The 8,984-nt window shown below is 39.4% G+C and overlaps 1 long non-coding RNA gene across 1 annotated transcript; it reads left to right on the forward strand.

Annotated features, from left to right (window-relative positions):
* The first annotated feature begins 5,034 nt into the window (after nt 1-5,034).
* LOC128406667 (uncharacterized) lies at nt 5,035-6,715 on the forward strand. Its single transcript, XR_008328571.1, has 2 exons — nt 5,035-5,228; nt 6,650-6,715. It is a non-coding gene; the product is annotated as an uncharacterized LOC128406667 (long non-coding RNA).
* The last annotated feature ends 2,269 nt before the right edge of the window (nt 6,716-8,984 follow it).

Raw genomic sequence — 8,984 nt, forward strand, 5'->3', positions numbered from 1 at the left:
TAATAACAATCACAGAAGCTTTCAGAGTTCATTAACAGCTTCAGGTCAGAGGAATTTTTATGCAGTTGTGTCTCTGTAGTGCTATGAGACAATGCTGCCTTATATGAGGTCAGAGAGTCAATCTAGCAAGCTCAGTATTGTCTACTCTGCCAGTGGCACTAGGGTCTCTGGCTGAGGTCCTTCCCCTCATTTTCCAGTAGATTGTTTTACATGAAGATGTCAGGGAATCTAAACCTGCGAATTCAAAGCACTTGTCCCCTTGGGATGATAAAGTTTCCCCACTCCTCCTAGTATACAGCCTAGCATACAAGCTGTACAGGTCAATTCTACAATGTGCTCACATGTCACAGATCAGAAAATCATGGAGTGATAAAATATTCTCTTCACTAAATGGGTGTGGGGATGCTACACATGATCTCCCATCATTGTATGGCATAGCAAATTAGGTAAAGGTAAAGGACCTCTGGACAGTTAAGTCCAGTCAAAGGCGACTATGGGGTTGCGTTGCTCATCTCACTTTCAGGCCAAGGGAGCCGGCGTTTGTCCACAGACAGCTTTCCGGGTCATGTGGCCAGCAGGACTAAACTGCTTATGGTGCAACGGAACACCGTGACAGAAACCAGAGTGCATGGAAACACATTTACCATCCCACCGCAGCGATACCTATTTATCTACTTGCACTAGTGTGCATTCGAACTGCTAGGCTGGCAGGAGCTGGGACAGAGCAACGCGAGCTCACCCCATCGTGGGGATTCAAACCGCTGACCTTTTGATCAGCAAGCTCAAGAGGCTCAGTGGTTTAGACCACAGTGCTACCCGTGTCCCTTATAGCAAATTACTACTTGGTAATTGGCCATCTGTATTAGTTAAGAGTGCATGAGAAATGCATATTAGCTCTGTTGTGGTTTCCATATATTAATTGTTGCCCATTTGTATAACAGTCCTTTACATGAAAGCCAGAGAAAAAGATCCCACCAGGAAACTTGGCTCCAGCCTTATTTTCTTCTGCCCATTACATGAAGGAAGGGGATGTGCTGCTTTGCTCCCATCCTGCTGAAGACCCAAGAGGAAGAGAAGGTGGGGGAAAGAGACTCTTAGACTTTTCCAATTCTAACTTCCCCTAGAACTTAAGTTCAATTCTTCTCCATACCAGATTGCATTTGGCATATGCATAATGTGGCTCCAAAGGTCTATATGTCGTCCAGGACCAGCCCAATACATTTTGGCACCTGAGGTATACCCCAGAATGGTGTCCCCATTTTGAAGGAGTGAGGGAAGATCTACACCAGAAACAAGGGGGGAAGAAATATAAACATAGGGATCTGCTGCCCCTGTTGATCCTGCCTCATGATGCAGTCACCTCAGCTTGCCTCATGGGTAGGGTTGCCACATTTCAAAAAGTGAAAACCAGGACACCCCAAAGTTGCCTTTCAGAATTTGTCAATTCTGCTTTTGAAATCCCAGTAATGTCTGGGGAAATCTCACCCTACTCATGGGTGGGCTGGCCCTGATGTCATCACATCATTCCAGCCCACCTCACTGCTTAAGAAAGGGAGAAGGAACTGTAAATAGTGATAGCTGATAGTACTTGATAGTATATGATCTGATGAACCCTGTGCTCATTGCTTTTTGTTTCTGACATTAAAAAGTCAAGTTTGCTGGTGGTGTTCTTAGTTTTATTTTTTAAAGGAAGCTGTGAATTAATCATATCAAACTTTCCAGGGATGAGATGGCAACCTCAGGCTGCAGGTGCCAGAGAGCAGGAAGTAGCAGCACGATGCTGGAGGACAGAGCTGTCTGTGCTGTGTGGTCTGCCATGTTTCCTCTACATGTTAGCCTAGTGACCTCAATGGTGGTGGTGAATACTGTCCCATTTACCAGCGCTGAAGTTTTAGTTATGAGTCCAGCTGGTTTCTGTACACACTATAAGGAGGTTCTTGCCCCTTGCCCGAGGCAGAAAAATGTAAATTTTACAGGGAGCATCATATTCCACTGATGCCAGAAGCAGCTCATTGAGTGGCACAGAGACATTACACTACCTTCTTGGCACTGTTGCTTACCAAGAAGATGAGGTGGCAGGAAGATTGGTGTGGTGTCAACATACCAGCAGGAGGGCTGAACAGGGTCCACTTGTGTGTTTGCACCACACCAACCTCCCCTAGTTCCTCACCCCTATCCCTCCAGGTAAACAGCAGTGACTTAACCCCCTAGGAAGCGAGCACAGTAGCTCCATCCAACCCAAAAGTTATTTCTGATTGATGAAAGTCAAGTAGGCCTGGGCACAGAAATCCAGTGCTTATGCTCCTTGTCTGTTCTGATAGTATTCTTATCTTATGTACAACAGTCATACATCATTTCCTTCTGGTTACAAATATCTGAATGATAGCCTATGTTCAGCATATGAAATTTTGCTTTCTCCATGCTTCCATCCCTTTCAGCTGGTTAAAAAATAGCTCCCAAGCTAATATATTTAGTGCTAACATCTGTACATCTGATGAAAGGCAACCCAAAGTCAAGATGAGTAAGTACAAAGGTTGCCTCACTAGCAAAATGGGGCCATCAAATAATTCTCTGCAATCAGTTCCATTAAACATGTTTACTGTCAGGTTTTGTACAGAGGTTTAGCTGATCCTGCATGTGCACATGCACATAGACATACGCATCAAGAAGTGTAACAGGGACAAGAAGAACCCATAAATCTTACAGATATAAATGCCTGGGCTTTAGCTATCCTATGAACTGAATCAAATGTTATGGTCTGTGAATACACTTTGAAAAAGAGCTACATAAAATAATTTGCCACAAAATAAAACGAGAGAGGGTGAGAGGGAGAGAATTTCTTCAAGATGGAAAATTGCTTTTGTTGGCAGTTCTCACCAATAGTTTGCAGATTAAAACACACATCGGCAAGTACCTATTGCCTATTTAAAAATATCTGATCAACAATATTGCATGCACGGAGCTGTTCTCTCAGTGCAGATTCCATATTTAGATTTGTGGTGTTTTTATTTTCAGGAAGCCTTTACAGGAACCTTGAGGAAGATATTTGAAAGGGGTAACAGTATGGGCAGTGGAGGCTGGTCAGTCCAGCACACACTGTTCAGGGCATGTCACTGCATACCAGCTTCCTCCTGCAGGAAGGAGTAATAATAATAATAATAATTTTTATTTATACCCCGCCCTCCCCAGCCAAGGCCTGGCTCAGGGCGGCTAACAAGCAATAATAAAAACAAGTTGAATGAATACAACTTATAAACAAGATTAAAATGCAACATTAAAATATTGAAACATTAAAATACTAAAATGCAGCCTCATCACAGGTGGCTATAGGAAAAAGAAAAAAGAAAGAGGGGTAGGGAATCAAATTGGCTCCATGCCGAAAGAGGTGGATTTGCCCTGCCAGACCTTAAACTTTATTATGAATCAGCTGCTTTTTGCTGGCTGAGAGAATGGCTGCTTCTTGAAAACACCGACGTATTGGATCTAGAAGGCTTCAATACTGCATTTGGCTGGCATGCATATTTGTGGTACGATAAGGTAAAAGCACATAAAGCGTTTAAAAATCATATTGTTAGAAAAGCATTGTTTAATGTTTGGATAAGATATAAAGATTTGTTAGAAAAGAAAACCGCAAGATGGTTGTCACCAATGGAAGCGAAGGCACAGAAAAAACTCAATATGGAGGCCAAATGGCCGAAATATTGGGAAATTCTGGAACAAGATGGAGACAGAATAAAATTGCAGAGCTTTGAAAAATTGAAAAACAAAGTGTGAGATTGGCTCCATTATTACCAAATAATGGAGGCATTTAATTTGGACAAAAAAGTTGGTTTCCAGGTGGAAAAATCAAAATTGGAAACAGAATTGTTAGATTCCAAAATCAAGAATTTGTCAAGAATGTATAACTTGCTGTTGAAATGGAACACTCAGGATGAAATGGTGAAATCAGCTATGATTAAATGGGCACAAGACGTTGGACATAACATAATGATGGCTGACTGGGAACAGTTATGGACCACAGGTATGAAATTCACGGCATGTAATGCCCTAAGAGAAAACTTAATGAAAATGATTTATAGGTGGTACATGACACCAGTCAAGCTTGCAAAAAATTACTATTTGCCCGACAATAAATGTTGGAAATGTAATGAGACTGAAGGTACATTCTTTCACCTTTGGTGGACATGCCCAAGGATTAAGACATTCTGGGAGATGATTTATAATGAAATGAAAAAGGTATTCAAATATACCTTCCTGAAGAAACAAGAGGCCTTTCTCCTGGGCATGGTTGGCCAATTGGTGCCAAAGAAGGATAAAACTTTTTTTATGTATGCAACAACAGCAGCAAGAATACTCATCGCGAAGTATTGGAAGACACAAGATTTACCCACCTGGGAAGAATGGCAGATGAAGTTGATGGACTATATGGAACTGGCAGAAATGACTGGCAGAATCCGAGACCAGGGAGAAGAGTCGGTGGAAGAAGACTGGAAAAAAAGACTGAAAAAGTTTAAAGACTATTTACAGAAATACTGTAAAATTAATGAATGTTAGAAAAATGTTGGAATGAAGTTATATGGCTTTAGTAGAAATGTTATAAGGAATTAAGTATAAATAGATTAATAGAGTATTAAAGGAAAAAATAAGGTTAAAATATGTTAAGATAATTATAGGATAGAAAACAGAGGAAGATGGAAACGAATTGCTGAAACAATTAATAGAAGTGGAATACAAAAGGGGAGGTGTGAGGAGGTCGTTGAAATAAGTGAATGAAAGATAAGATATTGAAATTGTTTGATGTGTTTTAAACTGTTTTTGTTTTGTTTTGTTAGTTTAATGTGTTAGTGTTATGTAGTGTTTTTGTATTGTATTGTATTGTATTTGCATTGTATTGTTCATTTTTTTTGTAGTGTTTAAATTGTTGGAAAAGTAATAAATATTATTTAAAAAAACAAAAAACAAATTGGCTCCAAGCCAAAGGCCAGGCGGAACAACTCTGTCTTACAGGCCTGCGGAAAGAAATCAGATCCTGCAGGGCCCTGGTCTCATGAGACAGCGTGTTCCACCAGGCCAGAGCCAGAGTTGAAAAGGCCCTGGCTCTGGTTAAAGCTAATCTAACTTCCTTAGGGCCCGGGACCACTAGGGTGTATTAGTTGGCTCTGCCTCTCATTGACTCCAGTTCCATCTACCACTGGGGTCCCTGCCTTCCCAGCACCAGCCACCACAGAGTAAGAGACTCATGGCTATTCTCTTTCCCGCTACCAAACGTTTCTCTAGCGAGCAGGCCTGGGCTTATATTTTCATCAGCTTGACTCCCATTATTCTGCGCCTCTATTACGGCCTAATAATCATGTTTGGAATCTTGCATGCACTAATTGTACTGCTAAAGTCTGACACCTGGATTTTATTCCTTGCGTCAGAGAAGAGTAAAACTAATCAGACAGTTTCTGATAATTAAGGCAGGGACAAGACTTTATCTCGGCTTCCCATCCATCACTTTCCAGGTGCTCATCCTTTCAAATCTGCTCCGTCTCTTGGCGGTAATTTCTCAAAGCTTGTCTCGATTAGAACAAAATATGTGTGCATCTTAGTTTTAAATTAGCTAACAAGGTGTAATCTGAATGCTGATGGCACAGTGCCCAGTTGGCACTATGGGAATTGTGAAAAATGGAATATCCCTGGGGTAGCCAATGTGTTGCCCTCCAGATTATGTTGAACTAAAACTCCCATCACCCCCATCCATTTTTTTTTAAGTTATCAATATTTTAGTGTGAATTTCTCCTTGTATACACATTTTGGGCATGCATTTTTTTGTGTAATAGACATGTTTTTGCAACACAGTTTTCCCTAATATGACACATTTTAGTGTGTTATTTTTATGCACACTTTATCCTAACATATGCAATCATTCTTATTAATAATACAACTTATTAGTTACTTTTTACCATTGCAACCCAAACCAACTAACAATAATCCATAAATAACACACAGCATAAAACAAAGCACAGAAAAAATCTAAAATGCATACATATTTTTTTTAAAGGCAGGATTACAGCATCCTACCCACTAAAGAAGGCCATAGATAATTAAAAGCCAAGGACCTGGTGATGAAGAATTTATTTTATTTTATTTTTGCTGACTCCTAAATATATCTAGTGTTGGCATCAGGTGAGCTTCCCTGGGGAGAGCATTCCACAAGTAGAGAGCCACCACAGAAAAGACCCATTCTTATGTGCCTCCATCCAGACCTCCCATGGAGGATCCACACCATGAAGGCACTTAGGTGATGATCACAAGGTCCAGGTCATTTCACATGGGAAATGGCAGTCCTGAGCCACACAAGGCTTTAAAGGTCAAAGCCTACACATATTACTTAGTTGGAGGAATTGAAAAATTCAGAGAAGTTGAATTTCAAAGGATGGCTATTATTTCACATATTGTTTTGGAAAATGTGAATTAGTTCTCCTTTAAATGTGAACTGAATTGAATTTCTTACCCATCCTTCATGGCCACCAAATTATGATTTGAATTTGGAAAGGTTTGCACAAGTGAAATATCTAAGTGAAATACATCTTTAACATTCTGATAATTAGATTTCCAACATCTCTCAAGGCAGAAGGTCTAGTGAAAGTGTGTGTTTATTTTCTAGTTATTCTTCTGATTCAATTTATTCTGGTAGAAAGAAATTGCAGTTGGTGCTAATCTGTACCTAAATGTAAGTATACTTTGCATTTCTTCGAGTAACAAATAGAATTGGGACTATTTCGAAACTTGCAGAGAGAATTCTATTTTTAACTTTAAGGCTTTTGCCATGGTAAATGCATATAAATGGACTTATTAATGAACACCAAGCTGGTGTGTGTGTGGCTTAAGGGTATCATGAGTTCACTGTACATTTATGTATACAGCTTCATCCTTTAAGTCAAGAAAAGAAGGACCCAAAGATGTCAAAACATATATTATTTCTGCAATTTAACACAAGTTTAATAAAATTATTATTATTATTATTATTATTATTATTATTATTATTATTATACCCTGCCCATCTGGTTGGTTTCCCCAGCACTCTGGGTGGCTTCCAACATAATATTAAAAATACAATCAAACATCAAACATTAAAAACTTCCCTAAATAGCATTGACTTCAGGTGTCTTCTAAAAGTCAGATAGTTGTTTATTTCCTTGACATCTGATGGGAGGGTGCTCCACAGGGCGGGCGCTACTACCGAGAAGGCCCTCAGAATGCAAGCATAAAAATACTAATGTGAGAATGCACTTATATTTCAGACTAGTGTACACAGTTTCCCCAGCAGCTTCAGGCTGCCCTTTTTACCACCAAGTGATAACTCCATATCTATCCAAAGTGGATGGAAGTCAATATACTGATAAGGATGCTTAGTGTACTTTTCAACACTTCAAAAATGGAACAAATACATTATTTTAGTAAAACTAGAACCTCTGAGCCACTAGAATTGTACTTAATAGACCATTTAAGATTCTAAGTACCAGTCACAAAATAGGGGGGTTGGGGTGGGTGGGGAGGCATAACACAAAATGGCTGTCACATCTGCTAGAGACAGGGACACAAAAGGCGCATGCCCTCCATCAGCCACCTGCTAATAGGACAGGGGTCTGCAACCTTTAAGACAAAAAGAGCCACTTGGACCCGTTTCCGAAGGAAAAAATCCTGGGAGCCGCAAAACTTGTCATTATAAAAATAACTTTTTTGTCACTTTTTTAAATTATTTCTTTGTTTGACCCCTCAGAATTACTCCTCCTTGAAGGGCACCAGAGTCGTGGAAGGAAGCTTACACTACACTTATACCGAAAACAGAGACTGAAAAGACACAGCTCAAAAATTACCGCCCCATTTTACTGCTTAATGTGGATTATAAAAATTTTGCAGACATTCTGGCTAAAAGATTAAAAAAGGTGTTAGTAGAAGAAATTCATAAAGACCAAGCGGGCTTTCTCCCGGGCAGACATTTGTCTGACAACACGAGGAATATGATTAATATTCTAGAAAAACTACAAGTGAATATCAATACTAAGGCAGTTTTGATATTTGTGGATGCAGAGAAAGCCTTTGACAATATTTCTTGGACTTTTATGAAAAATAATCTATAGGGGATGGGGGTAGGTCAAGGTTTTGAAAATGGTATAGGTGCAATTTATTCAGAACAAAAGGCAAAATTAATTGTGAACAATGTAGTGACAGAAGAGTTTAAGATTGAGAAAGGGACTCGACAAGGCTGCCCAATTTCTCCATTGCTCTTTATATCGGTCCTTGAGGTTTTGTTAAACATGATTAGAAAGGACCAAGAGGTTAAAGGTATACCAGTGGGAGCTAAACAGTACAAACTGAAAGCATCCGCTGATGACTTAGTATTGACTTTACAGGAGCCAGAATCTAGTACCAAAAGGGTACTGGAATTGATTCAAGAATTTGGACAGGTAGCAGGTTTTAAGTTGAATAAGATGAAAACTAAAGTTTTAGAGAAAAATCTAACTGTGAATGAGAGAGAGAAGTTTCAGGAGGAGACAGGACTAACATTGGTTAAGAAAGTGAAATACTTAGGGGTTAACATGACTGCCAAAAATGTGAATTTATTTAAGGATAATTATGAAAAATGTTGGATCGAAGTGAAAAAGGACTTAGAAATATGGACAAATTTAAAGTTATCATTGTTAGGCCGAATTGCTGTGATAAAAATGAATGTGTTGCCAAGGATGTTGTTTTTGTTTCAAACATTGCAAATTTTGCATAAGATGGACTGTTTCAAGAAGTGGCAGAAAGATATTTCCAGATTTGTCTGGCAGGGCAAGAAGCCTCGAATAAAATCTAAGATTTTAACTGATGCTAAAGAAAGAGGTGGATTTGCCCTGCCAGACCTTAAACTTTATTATGAATCAGCTGATTTTTGCTGGCTGAGAGAATGGTTGCTTCTTGAAAACACTGATGTGCTGGATTTAGAAGGTTACAAT

The sequence above is a fragment of the Podarcis raffonei genome, chromosome Z (genome assembly GCF_027172205.1).
Source record: "Podarcis raffonei isolate rPodRaf1 chromosome Z, rPodRaf1.pri, whole genome shotgun sequence".
Classification (NCBI taxonomy): domain Eukaryota; kingdom Metazoa; phylum Chordata; class Lepidosauria; order Squamata; family Lacertidae; genus Podarcis; species Podarcis raffonei.